The sequence below is a fragment of the Pan troglodytes genome, chromosome 7 (assembly GCF_028858775.2).
Source record: "Pan troglodytes isolate AG18354 chromosome 7, NHGRI_mPanTro3-v2.0_pri, whole genome shotgun sequence".
NCBI classification, from domain to species: domain Eukaryota; kingdom Metazoa; phylum Chordata; class Mammalia; order Primates; family Hominidae; genus Pan; species Pan troglodytes.
The window spans coordinates 103,232,781-103,243,566 of NC_072405.2; the positions used below are offsets into that span (position 1 = coordinate 103,232,781).

Here is a 10,786-nt window from a genome sequence, read left to right on the forward strand (position 1 = left end):
TACAGTATGATCCAGCAATACCACTGCTGGGTTTATATCCAAAGGAAAAAAAAATCAGCATGTCAAATAGGTATCTGTACTCTCCTGTTTATTGTAGCACTATTCACTATAGCTAAAATATGGAATCAACCTAAGTGTCCAACACTTAGGTTGAAATGTAGTGTAGATATACAATGGTATACTATTCAGACATAAAAAAATAGAATCCTGTCCTTTGTAACAACACGGATGAAGCTAAAGGACATTATGATAGTAAAAGTAGCCAGACATAGAAAGACAAATACCATATAATCACACTCAGATGAGGAATCTATAAAAGTTGATCTTGTGGAGAGTATAACAGTGGTTATCAGAGACTGGGGAGAGTAGGAAGGATGAGGAATGAGGAGAGACTGGTCAATGGTACAAAGTTGCCATTAGATAAGAGGAATAAATTTTGGTGTTTTCTTGCACAGTAAAGTGACTATAGATAACAATAATGTATTGTATACTTTAAAATAGCTAAAAGAGAGGATTTTGAATGATCTCACTACACAGAAATGATGATTAAGGTGATGTATATGCTAATTACCATGACTTGATCATTACTCAATGTATCTACGTATTGAAACATCACATTGTACCACATAAGTATGTAGCAATATTATGTGTCCATTAAAAAAAAAATACTTAAAATAAGGTAGTCAAAGCATAAGAAGTATTTCAATACATGTTTAAAAGAATATTTTTATTCTAAACTATCCAAAATCACTAACATTAAAAAATAAGTACAAATTATAATTTATATGAATTTGTAATTAAAATTATTTAAAGCAGTATTTTACATCTTTTAAAAATGTAATTATATCTCATTAAATACTTTTATAAGAATAAAACCTTTGTAATTCTAGTTTCGCATCCATTTAGTATAGAATATAAATGCCACACTTTATAGAACGGCATATACAGAAATTTATGAGTAATATAGATTAATACTGTAAAATACTTCTCAGCCATCACATGCAACTATTGCAAATACTGCAATAATTCATGAAAATTTTTAGAAACACAAATTGGAACATAAAGAGGGAAAATAGGTGTTTGGATTCCTAGAAAATAATACTTAATTGTACACATATATGCTTCATTCATGCTATTTGCAGTCAAATGCTCTACCTCCTCTATTATGCTATTTGAAAGAAGAATTTAACAATTAATTTACTGTTTCTCTTACCTAAGCATTTTTGCCTCTCAAATTCCACACGCACTTTGAAGCATGTCAGCTATGGCATAACTCACAATGTATTTTATGGCACCAAAATGGTGATACTTATGAAAATGGATTTTTCAGGTTAATGGTCATTCTGTGCTAATGGACCATATAGGATTCTGAGTGTCACACATGCCCATATGATCTTAATAAACTGTATGAATGTGTGTGTGTATACACATACATACACACACACACACACACACACACATATATATACAGGAGGTATTTCTGTTGACCCATTTAATTACAGTACTGACTGTACTAAAATAGCTAAAAGAGAGGATTTTGAATGATCTCACTACACAGAAATGATTATTTCTGTGGAAATCATCATTAAGCAGTGGAACTGACTGTAAATTTGTTTACAACAATATTTACTTTTTTAACCTTAAAACTCACAAGTAGAAAATAATTTATTCAGTAGGCAAGATACAGATGGAAAAATTTATGGTGGTTATAAGTAGTATTTAAAACAGCAACTCAAAAATGAGCTTTAGCTTACACACAACTTATTTCTTTTAAAAGAAATATCAAAGAACAACACCACCATTTTCAGGTTCCCCTTCCTGGTCAAAGAGGTGGTAGAAGAAATGTGAAGACTGTAGCAATCTAGGTTTTGTGGAGAAAAAACATATGGGTAGGGAAAAAGATGAGGAGAAGGAAGAAGAACATCATCAAATAGCATTCACTATGTGCCAAAGACTGGGTTATAACTTACAAACATTTTGTCATTCAACCATGACCATAAAACTATGAACTGGGAATTAACCCTATTTTACAGATGAAGCAGCTGAGGACCAGGGAGGTTAGGAAACCTGATCCAAGTAAAACAACTAATTGGTAGGGATGGGATTCAAACCTAGTCTAAATCTAAAGCCCATTCTCTTACCCACCACCCTGCTACTGCAAATGTATCGAAACCAAGATAGATGCAGATGTTGAGAGTACAAGATTCAGATAGATGGTGGACAGTTTGGGGACAGATGGAAGCTATTTGTAAGCTGGAGAAAAGTATCTAGACAGTGCATGAAGCAGATACGTACTCAGAAGGCAAGAAATAGAAAATAAAATAAAAAATAAAAAGTCAAGGGAATAAATTGATAGGAATTAGAAATGGCTGGGAAAGCAATATGGGCTAATTTTGAACTCTTGAAATTGGATGGATCAATCATACTCCTGTAAGTCTTCGGGCAGAAACTTTGTTGAAAGGATAAATATTTGTTCAGCTTTTTCTTTTTGGCAGTAAAAATAATTAACATTCTGTCTTTTCTTTGTGCTGGGAAACATCATACATTTAACCAAATACACAGAAAATATCTTTGTTGATGATCAGGTAAAACAGAGTGCCCACGATTCTGTCCATATGCCAAAATCTCATGAATATATAAACTAGAGGGAGAAGTGGTGTTTGCAGTCGTATGTAGATCCAGCATTTTCGGAAAAGCCAACTCTTCATTGTGGTTATGAATATATGGTGTCAAATTTGGTCATTTTCAGAAATGGTTAAGGAAAACTGAACTAGATAAACTATTGAGAGATTTTTCTGGTCTTTAATTCTGCTTTTTTTTTCTTTAATTTTAAAGCAAAATTTAGATGCATTTCTAATCTTGCCCATAATTGCACATTGATACCAGAAAAGACCATAAAGCAGTTATAATTCACTATCTCCTAACAAAGTGATGTACCAGCTTAAATCTTGAACTCCAATAGCATTTTGTCAGCAGGTTTGTTTTCTTACTAAACCCTCTGAATAAAAGGGTAAAAAATATTCCTAAATAATGTAATGCAGTGGCTTTCTCAAAATGTAGTGCTGGAACCACCAGCAGCAGCATCGCTTGAGAATTCATCAGAAATGCACATTTTTAGACCTTAGCTCTAGATGTATTGAATCAGAAACAACAAGGGCTGGGGCTCAGTGGTCTGTGTTTTCACAAGCACTCTAGGTGATTCTGCTGCATGCTAAAGCTGAAAACCACTGGTGTAGTGGATCTTTGTGTGCATAGTGTGAAGGGATGTCTGAGAACCGTGATGTCCTACACAACAGGAATCAAACAGACTTTGCTAAATGTTTTCAGGATTACTCATGGTATACAATGAGAAGGTTTCTAAGACTACCACTATGAAAACTTTGGGTCACTCAATGGTGATTAGACGAGACGGCAATGCACAGTCTCCTAAATATTCCATCTTCAGAAAATCCCCAATTAAAGAGTAAATATGCTGATTCGATAAGCTTTTATTGAGTAACACTTGACTATTTGGATTGACTCTCATCTCATCTAATTTAAAAAAATAATAATTTTCTGTTTCTTTGTCTGTCTTGCTTAATAGATGTTTAGCTTCGTGTGGTTAGGAAACATGTCTTATTGACCTTTGCATGACCTATGGAAGTGACAGATCCTGGAACACAGTATGTGGTCAATAAATGCTAGTGGGAAGAAGGACAATGCAGAAGAGAGGTTGGGAGGGAGGAAGAGAAAGAGGGATCAAGTTGAATGAAAAAAGGAATTAAAAGAGGGCTTTTAGATAAGCACATTCAGTAATGATTTTATTATGGTACATGAATTTTATTTTCAAATAGTGTGGTCTGAGAAATAGAAGCATCCCTCAAATTACTCAACATATGATACAACTACAGAATATAAATATGTGGTTAAGTACATGCCATTAATATTTGTAGGTGCCAATTTTTACATATCCTTTGGTAACATTATTCATGCAGTTTTTCTATGTATTTTTCCCACAAAACAATTCCATTTTCTTAAATAATAATAATTGCTAGCAGCCCAATTCTAATAAACAGCCCACAATAAGTCAGTATGTGCCCATATAGAGGAAAGAGAAAGGATTACTTCAGAAAACAGATGTCAGTTTCAAGCTTCCAAGGATTTATTATAAACAGAAATGAGTAAAGAACATGAAAAATACTTTGGCAGTGCTATTTGAATACAGAGCTAATGAAAGGCTATATTCACCATCAAATGTATGCTAACAGCCAAATTGCCAGAAAATCTACTGTTTCACGAGTAGTCTATGCCAAAACACAGGCTACAATTATACATAAAAAATGGTTAAACAAAATGTGAAACAGCAGGATTAACTTTCTACTGGGAAATCTGTTTCAGTATAATTGCATTCTGTTGTGACAAATAGGAAATATATGCAAATAATGAATTAGAAATCAATTTCGAATAAACAATGTTACAGAAAAAAAGAAATTCTGAGAGTAAAATTTATAAGTTAGGCATTACTGTGACCCACTACTTTCTCTTTAATATTCCTTTCAATAAATACTTTAATAATAATGTAGAGTAATGATATATATGCAAGCCCATTATTATTAACTCTGAATATGATTTTATCATTTTTCATTCTGGCCATTTTTCTATATGAGCAACTATGAGGAAAAAAGTCTTAACATTTGCATTGAGAAAATTTAGCATTTTTGAAGAACAAAACTGTCTAGTAAATATTTTAAATTAAATAGATGTTTATGTTTTACAGTTTTGTGAGTCTTACTGGTTTTTGTTTTTTGGTTTGTGGTTGTTCTGAGTTGTTGTGTTGTTATTGCTGTTTAGAGCACCAACCAAATGACATCATAAAAAGTTACTTTATAATTTTTAATCACATATATTTCAAATTGCAAATAGAGTGTTTAGACAATACACTCTTTGGAAGACCCCATTATAATACAGAGTAGTGTGGGAGGAGGAGATGCTACATTTATTTTAAGAGAGGGGGAAAAAATCTGTATTTCATTTGTTACACTGCTAACTTCACTTTAGGTAATTGCATTCAGCTTTATTATTGCCCAGAGCAATAACTGATTGTTAGTTATTGAAGTCTGAAATGATTTTCTCATTTCCCAGGGGAATCTAGAGATTTACATGGTGCACAGCAGTAACTAATAGATATAATCTGGTCATAATGTAGCCATATAATGTGTTATTTACTTGTGGAGAACATAGATGTTCAACATTTTAACATTTCCTCAAGAAGAGTGAGCTATTTTATTCAAGATATATAAACATTAACTGTAACTGCTTGACCTTTTAAAGACTATCAAAATATCAGAATCTTTTTTAAAAGGTGTCCAGCAATAACAACATTTTGTTAAAATTTATAAAATTATCTATTTATAGGTATATGAACTAATATATAAAGATAGTTTTCCTTTTGTAATTAAAAATTTGTTTTACTTAGATGCTTTTCAAAAAGTACTTTACATTATTTTAAAATTTCTTTACATAATTCTAGTGTATTTCTAAAATTCCAGCTAAATTGTCAGATTTAACATATAACCAAAGTAATATAATACTACAAAGCAAATTTAGTGGTGGTTATTCTGCAAGCATGTTTTATTTTTTTAAATAATTAACCCTTTTCCCCATTATAAATTTTACTTTTATAGTTTTTCTAACTTCTCACTCAGAAAGTTAAATAAGCATAAGCTTTTTTTTTTTTTTTTGCTTCTTTATCTGATTTATTTAAGGTGTATAGCTTGAATTCTAACTAGGAATGACACACATACACAAACCCAAAACGATGGAGAAAGACGCAACTTTCTAACAAATCCTCGCTTTTGCTGTTCAGGATGCTATCTTTCTTTATAACATAAGGGTATTGGCATGCTCTCATTCTGTGCAAAATGTACATGGAATGAAAATTTATTGCTCATGATTCTTGAATAAATAAAATTCTAAAGCAGCATAGCATAATAGGGGCAAATGTTTTATTAAAGGAGGTTTTTCTTTTTCTTTTTTTTCTATTCAACTGATATAAATGTTTTATGAAGGTTTCAGAGTATTCCTCCTGGAAGCATTATGGGGCCTGTACTTTTCACAAAGCAGGAGAGATTTTTGCATCTTACTCCCATTAACCCTAATGAGTGTTCTCTACAAAACACCTTGTGCATCAGAAAACAAAAACACCTTTTTTTCAAGTAAAAAAATAAATAAAACAGAACTTTCCTGAGCTATGCATAGAGATTTATATTCTTCAGAACTGAACTTAATAAATATAATGTATGTTAAAAACATCCTAATTCTTTACTAATTCTGGACATCCTCATTGAAAACTGATGATCTTGAATGCTTCTCAACAAAGATTTACTTGCAAAGAGCTTCAGTAAGGACTCACATTACTCAGAGTATAAAATATAGTGTAAAGTCTGATCATAAATAATTTAGAGTAGTGTCATCACAATAAATGAACAAAGTACATTTTACAAAACAATCCTACTGATTTTAAAAAATATGTTTCCCACTTGGTAATTCAAAAAGACAAATTTTCTGAGTTTCCATGTGTCCTCTGGCATTATCTTTAGGTTTTAAAATCAGTTGTTATTTTCTAATCTAATCAGAAATTATTCAGTGCAATGTGTACAAAAGGGAATATAAAATGCACATTTGGCTTCATTAACAACTAGTTTTCTAATCTAGTCTTGGAGAAACAGTTCTATCAACAATGGAGCAAAGTTTACTTTTACTTTTAATTTTATTGAGATTTAATGCAAAAAATTTACAAAGTTTATTCCACAAATATTTCACTTTTGTAGAGAACTCAAATGTATAAAACCTTTTTAAATTCAGCTCTTATTTTTAAAATGTGGATCCTTATAACAATTTGGGAAAGGCAAGGCATGATGAAGATGAGAGAAGGCTTTATGAAGATAGAAATGTCTGAGCTAAGTCCTAAATATTGCAGTGATCCAGGCAGTGAGCACTGGATGGGTGAGGAGGAGAGTGGAGGGAGGTATTCCCGACAGAGGCAGCAGCAGGTGCGAAGCCTCAGAGCTGGGTAGGTAGCACATCAGGAGGTGGGGTACAGCTAAAGCAAAGATGTAAGGCTAGCAAAAGAAGTGCTAGCACAGAAGGGATGAATTAAAAAATGTATGGCATATGCATATGATGTAATATACAATAATTTTAAACAAACTAGCTATACACATATTAGTATGGATAGAACTTAGTAACTTAAAATTCAACGGAAAAAACAAGCTACGGTATAATATATGTCACATGAAACATTTATGTAAAGTTTAAAAGTACATTCAATAATACTGATTTTTAATGGTTAAACACAAATGTAGCAATATATATACTTGGAGAGAAAGAGAGAGAGATGGACCAGAAGAATATATACCAATATCAGGAAGCTATTGCTCTGGGGAGAGTGGAAGATAAATAAGACTGTGCATGTTTAGATAAGTCCAACAAATGACGCTCCCGTTCAGTCACTTCAGGACTAAGTAAGAAATAAACGAACAAGCAAAATAGCATCTGGAGATGAAAATATCACCTCTATTATGATCAGGTCTAGGCTGAGGGATGTGACTTAGGACTGTAGCAAAATAGGCTTCTTGATATTGAAAACAGACACAGCTGTCCACACTGCCATGCACAATTCCAGACTTACACAGACCCACTCCTGTAGTGGCAGAGCATCTCCCTCTGAAATTAATGTTGTGTTGCTGGGGAACAGTACCATGATTCCCACCGGCAGGCCTGTTTGCAGATAAGGAGACGCTGCATGCCCAGATCCAATTCCTTTTCCCAAACTCACCAGCAGGATAAAAGGCTCCCCTCAGAAGAAAAGCAAGAGGCTGGAGAGGCCAGAATTGCCGGAGTGTTGGAAGTCACCTTTATATAGGAGGAAACAGCAGGAGTGGGCAGTAACTGTTTCTCCTCTAAAGGGTTTAAAAATAACTTACAAAGCATGCAAGCTTCCAAGAACAACGATTGGAATCTCATTTGCTCACTCGTATGTCTCAAACACCAACAAGATTGGCTGGCTCACAGTAGGTGCTCAAAAATATTTGTTGAATGCATGAAGACCATATCTTTTACGAATAAAGAAAATGTGGTGTATATGTGCACAAAGGAATACTATTCAGCCTTTAAAAAGAAGAAAATTCCATCACGTGTGGCAACATGTATGAACCTGGAGGACATTATGTTAAAAGAAATAAGTCAAGCACAGAAATACTGCATGATGTCACATATATGTGGAATCTAAACAGGCTGAACGCATAGAAATAGAGAGAAGACTGATGGTTACCAGGGGCTGGGGGTGAAGTGGTGGGAAATGGGAAGATGTTGGTCAAAAGGTACAAAGTTTCAGTCTGACTGGAACAGTAAGTTTTTGAGACCTATTGTACAGCATGGAGACTATAGTTAATAATAATGTATTGCATCTTCCAAAACTGCTAGGAGTAGATTTTTAATGTTCTCACCACAAAAAAAATGATAAGAATGTGAGGTGATGGCTATGCTAATTAGTTGATTCAGTCATTCCACAATGTATACATGCATTAAAACATCATATTGGACCCCACAAATATATAAAATTATTGTCAATTGAAAATATTTTTTAAATGACCTGAAGAAAATGTTAAGGAATCTTAACCCTCATTATTTTTTGATGAAAGATACACGGGCATTATAATATTTGCCGCATTTTTCTCTAAGTTTGAAATATTTCTACACAAAGAGCATATAACGCTGGACATATCTCAGCAGTAAAGGTAGGTTAGGTACAGATTTTGAAGGCAGTTGAATACCTTGTAGACGGGTTAGGTTCTAAGAAGAGCTGACAAAAAAATTTTGAAGCCACACCACTACTGAATTTATGAGCCTGAGGTCAATTTCCTAGGTTAAAGATCATTTGGGACAGGAATGAGAAGAAGGCAAAATAAAAATTGGTGAAGAAAAAAATTTGGCACCAACTCTGGTGCTATTTTTGCACCCTTCCAATTCTGTTTCTTGGCATGTGCTTACGGAAAATCCCTCGTCATGGAAACCATGAGTGGAAGAAAGATGTCAGAGAGTATTATTTCAGATAGGTGTTGGAACAAAAATACTGTCCAAGTACCCAGGGTCCAGTCTGTGTGTCATTTAGTTTTGCTGAAGACTGTCTTCCATTAGCCAATATTCTAGCAGTGATGGGAGAAATAATCTGGCCATTAAAGAGAGTTCTTTTAACACAAACACAAAAAAGGGAGGTTTTCATAGTGAAATGAGTTGCATAAAATACTTCTAAGTAAGGTTAAGGTTGCTTGAATCAAGCCTCACTGGCATTGCATTTAAATAGCTAGTTTCCAGGGAGTCCCAACACTGCATAGACACACACAAACACACAGACACACACACATACATGCACAGCCTTGCTCATGCCTACTTTTCTCTGATCCCTATGACTCAGAATAGGGCTAGCATAAATTTAGCTAGAGCCAGATTCTTTTAGGAAAATTGGGGAACACAATATTCTATAGTACTAAGACCAAATGAGACAAAAGCAGTGACATTTATACAAAATTGTGTTTTAAAAACAAAGTTAGTGGACTCTTGGACAGTAAGAAAAACAGAGGGGAAGTACTTTGCATGGTGTAATTCATGGATAAGTGTCTAGAGGATGAGAACAAGAGTAATGATATTGGCAGACCAACCCAATTTTCCTAAAAATCTATCTTCAGGATCCTCTTCCCTAAGTGTTTCCTGCTTTTTGTTAGCATGTCTTCTTCTTGAACTTTTGGTTGTCTAGATATTTAGAAAAAAAAAATTTAAATTATTTTCTCAGGAAGATCACACAGAGAAGCAAAATTTTCCCCCAAAGTTGGAATAAACTAGTTCTTTAACGGTTCTCTCGAGGAGACAGTATGACACAGTGATGAGGAGAATAGGCTCTGGACTCAGGGTACCTATAACAAAATCCTGACCCCAACTATTACCAGCTGTGAGTTGACCTTGAACAAGTAATTTAATCTATGACTTAGTTTCCTTGTCTGTAAGTGAAGCTAGTTAATAGTCACTAACTCATTGGACATTAGATAAGTTAATGTGTCAAAGTAACTCAGCAGAGTATGTAACACACAGTAAGCAGTCAATAAATGCTAGCAAATGGGTTACTGACACTTTAAATTATTAATAATAACATATAAGTTTGCATATTTATAGCATGTCCAACCTAAGTAATAGGCATGTAACATCAAAACACTTGAGTAACAATGAAAACATGGAACTGATTTAAGTGCATGGTTCTTGACCTCCTCTTTTACTTAATTCTGTGAGGCAACGAATTGTTTTATCCTGTGTTAATAAAGCTTCACCTGGAACATCCCTAGAGCCTAAAGTCCTATTTTTATGTCATCCACTTTACATAATGCCAGATATTGACTACCGTTATTTTTGAATAAGGGATGTGCAAAAGATAAAATACTTGTTCTGGTTTCAATTTTGTCTACATGTTCCTCGTGTTTCCCAAGAAAACTGAAGCCTTTTGAGAATAAAGCACCATTTTATTACAAAGAGTGTTAGTGTCAGCATATGCCAAAGAAGCTGTGTCACACTCTGGAAGTAAGTGTCAGAAGTAAATATTCGTAATTTAATAAACTTCCTGTACAGAGGACTCCAGGCAGCAACTCAGTCACAGGTAGCTGTGTTCTCTACCATCTAACCCTGCCATTCTGACCACAGCAATTTAATTGGGGTGGGCACCCAACTCCAGGGAAGCCAGAAACTTCTGAGATTGCATGAC

The 10,786-nt window shown here is 33.9% G+C and overlaps 1 protein-coding gene across 1 annotated transcript in view; it reads right to left on the reverse strand.

The window, feature by feature from the left end:
* The window catches only part of TRIQK (triple QxxK/R motif containing), a 133,706-nt gene extending 125,869 nt beyond the window's left edge, over positions 1–7,837 (reverse strand). The window contains exon 1 of the mRNA XM_054656876.1: positions 7,817–7,837. The gene's annotated coding sequence lies outside the window, so the exon portion shown is untranslated. The remainder of the gene's footprint in view (positions 1–7,816) is intronic.
* Between the last annotated feature and the right edge of the window lie 2,949 nt (positions 7,838–10,786).